Source organism: Strigops habroptila, chromosome 3 (assembly GCF_004027225.2).
Source record: "Strigops habroptila isolate Jane chromosome 3, bStrHab1.2.pri, whole genome shotgun sequence".
In the NCBI taxonomy this organism is placed as follows: Eukaryota; Metazoa; Chordata; class Aves; order Psittaciformes; family Psittacidae; genus Strigops; species Strigops habroptila.
Window position 1 is genome coordinate 19,590,759 of NC_044279.2, and position 12,821 is coordinate 19,603,579.

The following is a 12,821-nucleotide window of genomic DNA, read 5'->3' on the forward strand; positions in this document are numbered from 1 at the left end:
ACTCCTATTACTTGTTTTTATGGCACAAGCACAGGCAACAATCAGTGTTTAATCATGACAGACCTCTGATCTGCTCCACATAAACAGCAGATGAATAAAAAAGGCTCTTCCAAAGCAAGTTTGGAAGAAATATTTAATAATTTAATCCTGTAAAACAACATAGGATTAAATCATACTGATTTCTTAACTGCAGAAAAAGTTTAAACCACTAACGCTGCTACAGAAGGTCCAATAACTAGAAACAAAGGCATACTAATAGCTTAACAAATTAAAAGTTAGTTCCCAGTTTCACAACATGTTTTGTAATTCAGAGGCCAAAGATAACACAATGGCCCTGATTTCTGTTTACTGTTGTGAACAAATAATGAGGGCACAGATGAGAGAGAACCTTCAGAAATCAGAAAAACCATGCAACTTGTCTGCATGTCACTATTGAACTTAACCCAGCACCACAGAAACACACATCAATGCAGGTTTCCAAGCTCTTCATCCCTCTCTGCTCAAGAGATTCTCAAGCATGGCTGCAAGCAGGCAATGAGAAGAGGAAGAAAATATTCAAAAGCACAAGTGTTCTTGCTTTAGGATTTAGGACTAGTATTGTAAAAGTCAAACTGTTTGAACCAGAATGATAAAAAATGGTGAGCTAACATCTAAGCATCTCCCCTGTAACACTTCAATGTTAATAAAGCTAAATCAGGAAACAATTTACAGTCACAGTTAAGCACAGAACAGATACCCTACAAATATGATGCAATGAACAGTTATAACTGGTAGTACTCTGGCCGAATTTCATAGAAACTTAGTGTGAATAACTTAAATGCTTGGGAAGCCAAAGTACTGTTTTGTTTTCTTTCTGTAAAATTCTTCTGTTTGCAAATGTCCTATAAATATTCTGGGTGAAGACAGGATTTCTGCATAACAAATTCATGACTGGCAGTTGGTCTGCTTTTCCTAGTTAGTATCAGGTATCTTTCTTCTCTCCCCCCTGTAGTACCCGGCAGATCGACAGGAATGGAGACCATGGATCCAGGTTTGGAAAAAGAGTAAACTACAACAGTTTCCATTCAGTATGAACAAAGATACCACACTAACAGCAAAACGAAATTACTTTAACATACTTTTCTGCCTCTTACAACCACTCAAAGGCTTCAGAAGATAAACTGGGAAAGTTATCCACAGCTTTCCTCTTGGAATTACATCAGCTGCTTGGGAATAAAGTCAGACGCTTCCCTTCACCACAAAAGAAGTACACGAAGACAGCTGTTTATGTGGAATACACGGTATGAGGCAAAAAATACTTTTTACCAAGGAGTAGGGTAGCTAAAACCAACGGCAAAAGTGCGACGACGCAGACTTTTTGATTACAAATTCCTTTCGCAAACTGTCCTAGTTACCTTCCTCCTCTTCAAATAAATTGCCTTTGGTCCCTCGATCCCCTGCTCAATGGAAAAGGGAATTCCATTCTCAATGGACACTCTCATGCAGACCATTAAAAAGAGAAAGACACAGGAATGCTCTTTAGTCCCAGACAATGAGGGGGGTGAGCAAACAGTGCTTACACACACACGCGGGGCGGACACCACCCACAACTTCAGCCGCGGCGCAGCAGCGATCCCCTCGGGGGGATGCCATGAGCTGGGCGTACGCGGCACCACCCCAGCCGAGCCGGGGCCATCCCGGTACCGGCGCGGCCTCCGCCCCGCGCGGCGCCCGCCCGCGGCCTCGGGCCCGCCCTCGCCGGTCCTGCGCGAGCACTTCCTGCCCACGCCCAGGGAGCCTCCAGCGCGCTCACACCCCTCCGCGCCAATGGTTCCTGCCCGGCCCCGGCGTTCCCCCCTGCCGGCCCCCGGGAGGATGGTTCCTGCCCGGGACCATCATCTCCAGCCCTTCCCAGCAGTCACCTCCCTCCCCTCCGCGAAAATACTCGGCCCACAATATGGCGGCTGACAAAACAGCTCGAGCGGCGCCCTGCCCCCGACCGCCGCGCTCCGCTCCCCCCGCGCAGCCTCCGCGCCCGCCCGCCTCGCCCCTCGGCTGCCTTTCCCCCACCGCCGCCGTGCCCAGCCCGCCCTGCCCTCCCCTTTCCCCTCGCCGCTCTCCCATCTCGCCGCGGCGGGACCCGCCGGCTCCCTGGCCCCGCTAGCCCCCACCCGCCCGCCGGCCCCCGCCGCCCGCCCGGCTTCACTCACGCTGTGGGAGCCGCCGAAGCGCGGCTGACAGACCTCCCGCTCCGCCGCTGCGGCCGACGCTGCGGCCGGTTTAATGGCGGAGGTCCCGCCGGCGCTGCCGCCTGGTCCCGCGTCCGGCAGCCGCGGGCGGCCGAGCGGGCGCTGAGGGGGCCGCGCTGCCCGCGGCGGCGGCGACCCGGCGCTGGGTGCGGGGCTGCTGCTGCAGCCGGGCGCGGCGCATTCGTGAGGCGCGGCACAGGTCGCGGTCCGGCTGCGGGCTCGGCGCTCAGCTCCCGGGGCTGAGAAGCTCCCCTCCCCCCTCGGCACAAACAATGCGGCTTCACCACAGCGCTGCGCCGACGGGGGGGAGGGAGAGAGAGAGGGAGGAGAGAAGGAGGGAGTGAAGGGACGTGAGGGCGCCAGGCACCGCCCAGCCCCGCCACCGCCGCGGGGCGGGACCTGCGCGCCGCCGCTCCTCCGGCCCCGGATGGCGGAGCGCCGCGCGGGGACCGGCACCCACGGCACGGGGCGCTGCGGCGGGCCGGGCCGGGCCGGGCCTCGCCTCGCGTCGGGGGACCGGGCGCGAACGCGCTGCTCCGGCCCAGGCCGGCCAGGCCAGGCCTCGCCGCGGCTCCCCCAGCGAGAGCGCTGAAACGGCCCAGCGCGGGAGAGCGGCACGGGGAGGGGCGGCGGGGCGGGCCGCGGCCGGTTACAAAACCACGGCTCAGAACTACAAGCGAGTGGTATTTATTATTTCATTGGGGGAAGTCCAAGCTCGAGGTTCGCACACAGAAAATCTGCTTGAAACTTAGCTCTTGCGCGCCCTCGGGGTCAGGCCGCTGCTAGTAAATTCACCGGTAATAGCTGTACGTTTTGCTAAGAGCAAGAACAAGTTATTTCTGTTTCTCCCTGCGTAGGACACCCTTTGTTATGTATTATTTTTAGACAGCCAGTACAGCCATACTCGAGATGTGGAGGATTTTGCTGCAATACATTGTGAGCTGCACCCACATGCTTAAAACCAACTTTCAGCTAGCCCAGCCCAAGACAAACACTTGCGCCTTCGCCAGTTACACAGAACAAGTCCTGGGTGCAGTAAGCAGCAGTGTCAGGAGTAGGTACGATTCTCTTTGCCCATCTGTAATAACCATAAACTAAGTGAAGCCTTCTTCAGAACAGCTTACCAATTAATTTTTACATTTCCGCTAGCGCTGCTGTGGTGCTTGCCTCAAACAGCAGTTGGTCCTACAATAAATGTATGACTAGGAAATCAGAAATAGGTACACCTGTCATTACTTGCAGAAAGTGAGTAAAGGTCCAGAGAGCTTAAGTAACTTTGCTAATGAAATCCTGTAGAATGGGCACTTTCCAACTCCTTTTTCCCCATCAGGGACTATCCAGCATGCTGACCTCTTAACAAACCAGAAACTATTAAAACCACTCACACTTGTGTAGCGCACTCAGTGTAGAAACAGACTTTTAGGATCAGACAGGCCCAGTAACTTCAAATTCCAATATAAGAGAAAAAAAGAGGGGGGAAAAAAAAAAAAAAGACTGTATGAACTGCAGAGGCCATCTGGTTATTTGTGTACTTGCCTGTGAGGAATTACTCTCTGACAGTATCACTTAAGTGATCCTACCAAAAGTCTCAGTCGTCTTACGTGCTGATTTAAGTTACTGTTGTTGCTCTGGAATTCAGCTCATAGCAGAAGGTATTAAAGAGAGCGCAGCATACTAAATCATATACCTTTAGTGCGCAAAGTATAAAAATGACTAGAAATGATAAATGTCAAGAAGCTAATAATATCTCATTTATGATAGAAAACATGTTGTTTTATCTTTTAAATGATAATCCACATGTGTATCTGCCCTGCAGCTGTACAAATGCTTTAGAACTGGAGACAGGTTTTCCACAGAGAGCTTGGTGGTGTCCATACTCTCACATGTCTGATGCACAACTGAGCCTGCTGCCTTTCCAGTTTCTTTATTCTGGCAGGTGGACTACAGGACTATGTTCTGTAGCTGGACAGCTCTCTGATAATGCCGTGTTCCTTATTGGTATTTGCATTATTTAACCATCTTTATATAGTTTAAATTCATGATTTATTCTCTCTAGTAAGCTCTACTTACATGACTTTTCCTTGAGATTCACCTTCCAGCTCTGCCTGCCCTGTGCACAGGGCACATCTGGCAAAAGCACTCCATCCTTAAGGTGTAAGGTCTTGACCTTCATGCCAATAAAACCAGGAAGTGGCAGTTCCAAAATGATTTCATTAAAAAAGACAGTGGCTGCATCATTGATTCCCACAACCTATTGACCAAGGACTCATAGCACAGGCCGAATCAATCACAGCAGCATGGTACAGTGCCAGAACCTGACCTCCTAACAGATTTGAGATGAAAAGCTTCTGATCCACATAGGGCTAACACAGAAAGGCCTCCCTGTTCCTCAGATCCTCTACAGCTTCAAAGAACTGCTGAGCTTCGTTTCCTGGTTCCCATACTGAAGACAGTGTCTCCACCTCAGATTATTAACATGCAGGCAGGGTTCCTCAGTGTTCTAGACCCCCTCAATTATTCTCAGTAAGAAAATGAGGAGTTTTCGCTACAGATGGTCCAGGCTCTGGCACAGAACAGATGTCATGCCTTGATATGGCAGTTCAGACCAATGGCACAAAGATCAGGGCAGGCTCAACATGTAGTTCCGTATCAAGAGCCTTACACTTTCAAATAATTTCTCATTGACCTTATGACAGGCTACCAGATCAGGATCCTCAACCTCTCCTCATTAAATATTAGGATGTTAGTCCATATTATTTCAAAATTTCAGAATGTAGCATTATCAGGGGCATCTGACCAGACCTCAGCACACACTTCTATAATCTCACAGATCTGTTTCCCTCCCCTTCTCCATCTCACAGGTGAGACGTGGTGCCTCAAAATAGAATTCTTTCTGCTTTTCGTCAAGGAGGAAATAATTCTACTGGGATACCATACGATTTCAAGCAAAACATAACTGTTCCTCTGAACCACGGTTTGCTGGCAGCAGGACCCTCACTACCTTTTGTGGCACTAGCTCAACATGTGCATGTGGCTTCAGTCCCAGTCCATCTGAATCTTCCCACCCCTACTTGGCAGAGTCAAGTTTTCATTCAAGCTGCCACTGCTGATTCACCCTGCATTGAAGACTTCCACAGGAGGAGAATTTTCTGCCTACCAGCTTTCACCTTCACTAGTTACCAAATTCTCAAAAGAAACACTTAAAGAAGTACAGATCATTTAAACACAAATGCTATTTAACTGCTTCAGCATCCTCCTCTCTTTCCTTGCAGTATTAAACTTTGGACACATTTCTATGTTGCTAAAGTGTATCACCTACATATTATCACCTTCGTTTCACAGATTAGGAAAGATCAACTCAGTCTTCCTGCAGCACTTAAACACTGGCAGTGGTGCTGATCTTCCCTGGATGGAATTCTGTATCACTCTCCTCGTCTGAACAGCTGCCTGGTGAAGGAACAAGCAAGATGCATGCACTCCATGCATGCTTTACGACCTGCAAGAATCTTTCCATTTCAAGACAGGTTTTAGACTGCCATAATATGCGTATGTGCGTCTTCTTCCTATCACGATGACAAATCTGCCTAACCTTGCTAAGCCATGAGATGCCTCTGTATGATGCTTCAAGCCAATCTATTTTCAACGTTTTACACCTTCAGACTCCTCTATGCATGATTTATATTCCCCTCCAGAATACTGTCTCATGATACAGAACATTACCATGGTCCTCTCATCCTGCAAGGGGATGCTTTTCGATCTCACCTCATCAATTGTGATACATGGCACTGGTGAAGTACTCGCAGGCATGACTCCACAAAGCTGGTTGTTCTCAAAGGAAAGGCTGTTCCCAAACCTCACAGAAGCCAGAACAGCATGCCCTGTGGAAAAGATGCTGCAACCCTATCAAAAGACATGTTATGGCAGTGTGCTGACAAACAAAATCACAGCTGTTCATCTTCACTCTGTGAAGTGGTGTAGTGTCCCTCCACCTCTACGGGCTCATCTTTGTGTACTACTGTATTTAAAGACAAATCCACGTATCACTGATCAACCTCCTAGTTATCATTGATACTTTGGCAGAAAGGCTGACTTCTTTTTCGTACTAGACTGAGTGGGATATATGGTCCAAAGTCCTATATGACAATTCCAGAACAGGAATCAACATTTTGGCTTCTAGTATGGAAGAAAAGTGTTGGCACTTTTTACTCTTACACATTTACTGAATATTTCCCTTGTTCTCTGGTGAGAAAGAATAGTCTGCATTTTCCTTTTCATTCCACTGATCCTGAAGTTTTAGGCATATTATGACAAAAGGGTGATTATCAGTGTTCATCCATGTTCACCAACTGCTAATGAATCAAAGATCTTTGACTCTTAAAGCCTCACTAATGCTTACTTCCTGCACGTGCCATCTTTCTCATCCTCAGAATCAAAGTGTTTCTGTAAGATGACCTTTTATATCTCCAAAAACAGTTCATGTTGATTCAAACAAAGGGTCTTCACTGAAAGAGGAGTTTTAAAATAGACTGCAGGCTGTGTCAATGCCTTTTATGGTACTGATAAAGACAGGGCCTTTTTATCATCAGAGCTCCACCAGAACTTAAGCTACATCAGCATGCTTGCTAAGAAATACCTCTGAGTTGCATCTGCTAACATCTATGGAATGTTATCTATAGATAATACTTAAAGATCATTTGACAGAGTGGTCTTCAAGCTGTACAGTTGCTACAAAGTCCTCACCCTGTTTCCATTTAAGCATTTGTGGCAATTACTTCTTGGAGTCACCTAGTGCAAGAAGAGGTATGTAGACTGTCACTTGCAGACAGAAAGATACGTTAAGCACGTCACTGAGATACACAATTGACAGGAAACCTACTTCCTGCCTTACTTACCCTTCCACTATCTAGCTTGAATCCTTTTAGCATCATGTACCTTTGGGATTTTGCAGTTACAAGATGCTCTCTACCAGATGTGCTGCTAAGTGTTGCATGATGGAAGGCAAGGCTTGAGCTCACCCCTACAGACACTGCAAAGATTAAAAAAAAAAAAAAAAAAATCTTCAGTATTAGGATATACACAAAAGCATATGTAAACTACAGTTCAACAAAACAATCCCCAAATTACAAAATGCTGCAACAAAAGCACAAAACTTGCCCATATACTCACCTGTAGGTCTTCTAAATAGCAAAACTGCTATCTACTGGAGATTATTTTATCACACACAAACCTCTGGAGCAGAGTTATTTGCACTCTTATGTGCAATAACATTGCTGTTTACAGAAGAGCAGACAGCCATAAACAAGGGAACAGTACTCCCCTTCTCTCCTGTCACTGCCTCTTTGGCATTAATTATTCAATTCCTAGTGTTTACAGTTTGGCACCTTTATTATGTTCCGCGCAGTAACTCCACCTGCAAAGGTCTTTATGGGAGGCTATTCCTGCCAAATGGTAACTGCCATCAGAATAACCCTTCATTAACAAGTCACCAGTTCTCTGTTTAGCTCCCAGAACTGCCTCCCTGCACAATCAGATGAAAACAATTGCCAGCGCCAGGGAGGCAGCAGGAAAATAAATCCAGGCTTTGGGAGTGCCCCTTCAGCATCCCTAGTTATTTGCCATCATTAGCTCAGCTGACAGAAGAAGCTGCATGTTTAGAATTGGAATGTCCGTCAACTTACATAGCATAACTAACTGAGACAAGTTATGGGCAAAGACAAAATGTCACGGGTAATGAGTAGGAATCAAGAAGCAGAACAGTAATTGTTATGTGAAAAGCTCTAAAAATATCGTACTTGCCTAGCAAAGAATTACAAAACACTGTGTCTAAACAATTTACATTGGATTTTGACTTCTTTTTTTGCAAGACGCTGACAAAACCTTAGTAGCAGATAAAGACAGAATTTATAAAAAGTTAATGCAACAAATTAAAGCAGCTATGCGAATTGAAAATTTTTGCCAAAGGCAGCCACAGCAAGGGGAAACGAAAGTACTCTCTACACAAATATCACAATATATTTCTCATATCAAACATCCATTTCAGTACTTTTATTGCCAGTTTTTCCCTGTGGTTATCCCCATCAGGTTCGGATTTCAGAAGATACTTCATTTAGTAAAAACTCAGGTAACTGCTTAAGCCAGCATAACCCATGAAAACAATATTACTGAAAATGCATTATTACTCTTTCTGATAATACTTTTCTACTCCCTGATTCTTTCCTCTTCACTGGAAAGGATTCCCTACACAGCCTTCATCCAGGCCAAGAAAAGTTACTCACTGCCTTCATGAAGTTGAACAATATATAAAGTTTATTTTATTTATTAAATCTCTTAGAGTGATTTCTCTATTCTCAATTCCTTGCTGTCAATATCAAAACTTGCAAGTGTAATATGTGATGAAGTATAAACTCAGAGTGAAGTTGGTTTCCTAGTTGTATGTATCTCCAAGAACAAATATGTATCTCCAAGAAACAATCTCCAATGTTTACCATGAGTTAATACTTCAGCCTTAGTATAACTAAGTTAAAATTCAATCAGCAATGAGACACAAATCCAGTCTTAATTACTTTACTACCTCTTCCTCATTCATTCTAGAGGACAAACTTGGTCTGCAAATGATTAAGGCGGTATGCAATGGAGGAAGCTTTGCTGTTAGAATCCCTAGTCATTTACTGCAGAAGAAATCCCAAAATAGATGGGCTCATTCAGAATTAAAACCTCATTTACATGAGAAAGACTACAAAGCAAGGTGACACCAAAATCTGGAGAGGAAGAACATAGTGAAAAAAATAAGTCACAAGCAAGACTCAACACATGACATACACAAAAAATCCCGAAACAAACAATAATTGGATGAGTCGTAGTTTCCTCTGTGCAGAGACCAAGCTCATACGTATCATTTAACAAACACTAATGAGTTCTACACATTTTCTTTGCTTTGTCTCAGACATGTCTACCACCTCAGTCAGTGCTTGATGCTGGCTAAAATAAGAGATCTTCCAAACTCACACATAGGTAGATGAGTTCTGATGTATAATATGGCTTCATAATGCAGACAGAATCTCAACAGGCTCAAAAAAATGCTAGAATAGGAACTTCAAATTGTGCATTCCTGAAAGACATATTCCAGCACCATCCTTGCTCCATGTAAAAGGTAAGTATGAATACGTCCTGCGAACATGCTATCATGTGCCCAACTCCAAGTCAAAACCCAACAAAGTACACCTCTGATGTGCTATAAATCCAGGACTATAAAGAGATTAGACACAATTGTGTTTGTAACAAATGAGATAATTATGTAAAAGCACAAAGGCATCATGGTTTTGGCAGTGAACGCTGCTTAAAGTTGCTCACAACTACTGTGTAATTGCTCATTCTTTATTGTCTGAGCACCCAACTTGACACCTTGGATCTGATGAGCAGAGCCAAGTGCCTGCTGAAGTTAATAGACTATGTATGCTAAATATGTAAGTACTCTCCTATGTTAAGTGTTCTTAGAAATAATACCCCTGTGATACTGAATTGGACATCCAAATTTAGTACTTCTGATCTCTATTTTAAGGTTTTAATCATTAAGTTGGCCGTGTCTAGGTATGGTCCTGGAAGAGGCTGGAGTCTATACGAGGAGGAAAAGAGATCATTTTAACTATATTACTCAGTGCATACAAAAGGCAGCAATTCTCTGTGCTTGACTTAAGAACTGTTACTTCTTGATATAGTTTTTGTCTTCATGATTTCATATGGAAAATGCACCACTGATGCTGAAGTTGCTAGAGGTGAAGCCAAAGGTTTGAGCGATTCAATAAGGAAAATAAGCTTATCAGAGCAGGTCCGGAGATAAACAGCAGCAAAATGGTTAGTACTGGTAGTGCCAATATGCCATTGTAACATTTAATGTTTCCAAGGATATACAAATTCAGAAAGACAGAAGTACATCGATTTATGACTGCAGTATCTGTGTTATCTTTACTATCAAGAAAGAAATGGATGGAAGGAAGCAAAAAAATCAGATTAAGATGAACAGCTCAGTGACTGAAGAGACTTGGAGACCTCAGAACACAAAGCTCTGTCTGCAGCAGCTAAACATCTACAATCATCACGTAACATAATATTGACAGAGAAATAGATATATTTAAGTCAAATTTTAAGTTCTGTCACAATAGGAAGGGATACAAGAATTTAATCTTGTTTCCAGCTGGTTTTACGCTCTTGTTATACCCTCCCTAGGAGCCTTCTGAGTCCAGTGCGCACCCCAATATTGACAATGACAGAAAGTTGGTTACTTACGGTCATTGCAGTGACATCTCCTTCTTCTCTGAACCTGTAACACCTATTCTCCAGAGAACCCAGTTTCTTTGGGAGCATGCCCTCTTAGCTTTACAATAATCTACAAAACATAACAGGGTCTAGGGTGAGGTGTCCCTGCCCATGGCAGGGGAGTTGGAACTAGATGATCTTAAGGTCCTTTCCAACCAAAACCATTCTGTGATTCTATGACACAGGTACTGGCAGTTTGCTCCAGAGACCTGAGTGAGAAATCACTTTTTTATATTAATCTGATATTTAGTATCAGATCACTTTTAATTCATGCCAGTTTCAGTTAAACGTGCAAATAAAGATGTTTATTCACAATATCTGAAAGAGATAACAAGTTTATAAGGGCATAAATGGGGAAAAACAAAGAAAAAAATACTCTTCTGAAGTTAAAAAGTTTTTGTTTCTTTCTGTCAAGATGCCTTGCGCAAACTTTTCTAGTATCCATCTTGCCAAATGACTATGTTCTTTCACATACTTACACTTCAGACTGCATGCTTTATGGAGAATCTGTATCTTTAGACCATTCCTACACCAGTGTTGCTACACTCACCACAAGCCGGCAGTCTGGAGCCGCCTTCTAGGAATTGCAGTTACTCTTTCCTTTGCCTGTCACCAGATCAACATCAGCTCTTGGGTTTATTCTTCATATTACTTGGTTGTTTGTGAGAAGACTTTCTGGTCCCAGATTTGCTCAGATTTTTAAGACCTAGTTTCTTAAGTTTCCAGTGTTTTTTTGCAAAATAAAAAGAAGTTCCACCTATTTCACTGAATCTGTGATATAAAGCTATAGATTATATACTGGATCACTGATTGGTTTTCAAGCCACTTAGAAGATCACTTAAAGAAACATTCAACTTTCATTAATCTCGAATTTCACTAACCCTTAAGGAAATTTTCAGAATAGGATGAAAAAATGAAGAGGTACAGAGAGGTGCACATAGAAAGAACAACATGCAGTCGGAAAGCACAAAGTGAATTTCCAGGCTTTTTTAGCTTACTGTAAAATTTTCAACCTCGAATTGGGCAACTCTTCACCTGTTAAAAAAAGGCAGTTAATAGAGCTATATATTCTAATATTATTAGGCTTTCTGTGGTGTGGTAACTGTAACTATGCAATTCCAAGTAAAATTCAACATAATTGCTACAATTTTATAGTTCTCCAAGAGATGCTTTATGAGATTATATATTTCTATTTATTATCATTGCATGTTAAATAAGCACGATAATTTCCTGTCAATAGACTGATGATAGAGGTTTTTTCACTAAGCTATCACAGCTCTATTACTGAGTCTAGTTGGCAGATCTGGCCAAGACCAAATTTTGTTTTTAAGTAGTTGTAATCATATAAATGCACTTTCTAACAGTGGAAACTGATCAAGTCATAGAATGGTTTGGGTTGGATCAAACTTTAAAGATCATCTGGTTCCAACCCCCTGCCACAGGCAGGGACACCTTCCACTAGATCAGGTTGCTCAAAGCCCTGATCAGCCTGGCCTTGAACACTGCCAGGGATGGGGCAGCCACAGCTTCTCTGGGCACCCTGTGCCAGCGCCTGAGTAGCATGCCCAGGGGAAAGAAAAAAAAAATAAACCCAAAACCCAACCACTAGACATGAGATTTTCAAAGGAAGCATTAACCATAACAGATCACTTACTTTATGGTAACTGGCACCACCCATGTGGAAGACCACATCAGTACTATAGAAGTACAAACATAAAAATACTATAGAAGAATGTTCAAGAGCTCCACTAATCAAAAAGCAAGCAACTGATTTCTTCATGTACTGCCATACATCCATTAAATCTGTTCAGTTAAAAAAAAAAAAAATCAATTAAATGATGAAAACAACTCAGATCAAAACCCAAGTATACTTACTTCAGCTCTATTTCTCTCTCTAAACACTGTCCTAGTCTAAAGCTTAGCATTGCTTCCAAACCAGTGCTGTTGTAAAACGTAAGTTAGTATGACCAGCATCTGCCACCAGGAATTCGACAAGTGTCAAAGTCTTACCAGATCAAGTCTTTACCCAGCATTCTGTGGAAATTACATACATTAAAAAACAATCTCCACCGCCCCAAAAATCCACCCTACTTCACCCCCACCACCCGAAAAGCCTGACAACCATGACTAATCTTTCTGTCAGAGAAGGAAATTACCAACCCACAACTGAGCACCAGAACTGGAGCTTTACCCAGAAATATTGAAAGATCTCCAGAACACAGCGAGTCAGTGCTCTGCTGAACTGACGCAAGGCATATCCTTCACCCCCAAACGGCCTTC

The 12,821-nt window shown here is 43.7% G+C and overlaps 1 protein-coding gene across 5 annotated transcripts in view; it reads right to left on the minus strand.

Moving 5' to 3' along the window:
• The window catches only part of BRD1 (bromodomain containing 1), a 70,025-nt gene extending 59,106 nt beyond the window's left edge, over positions 1-10,919 (minus strand). For 3 of the 5 annotated variants that reach the window (XR_003990742.1, XM_030480880.1, XM_030480877.1), the window contains exon 1: positions 2,190-2,628. The gene's annotated coding sequence lies outside the window, so the exon portion shown is untranslated. Of the gene's footprint in view, positions 1-1,394; positions 1,475-2,189; positions 2,629-5,990; positions 6,129-7,120 lie in introns of those variants that run through there. The other 2 variants (XM_030480878.1, XM_030480879.1) reach the window with 2 other exon arrangements.
• Between the last annotated feature and the right edge of the window lie 1,902 nt (positions 10,920-12,821).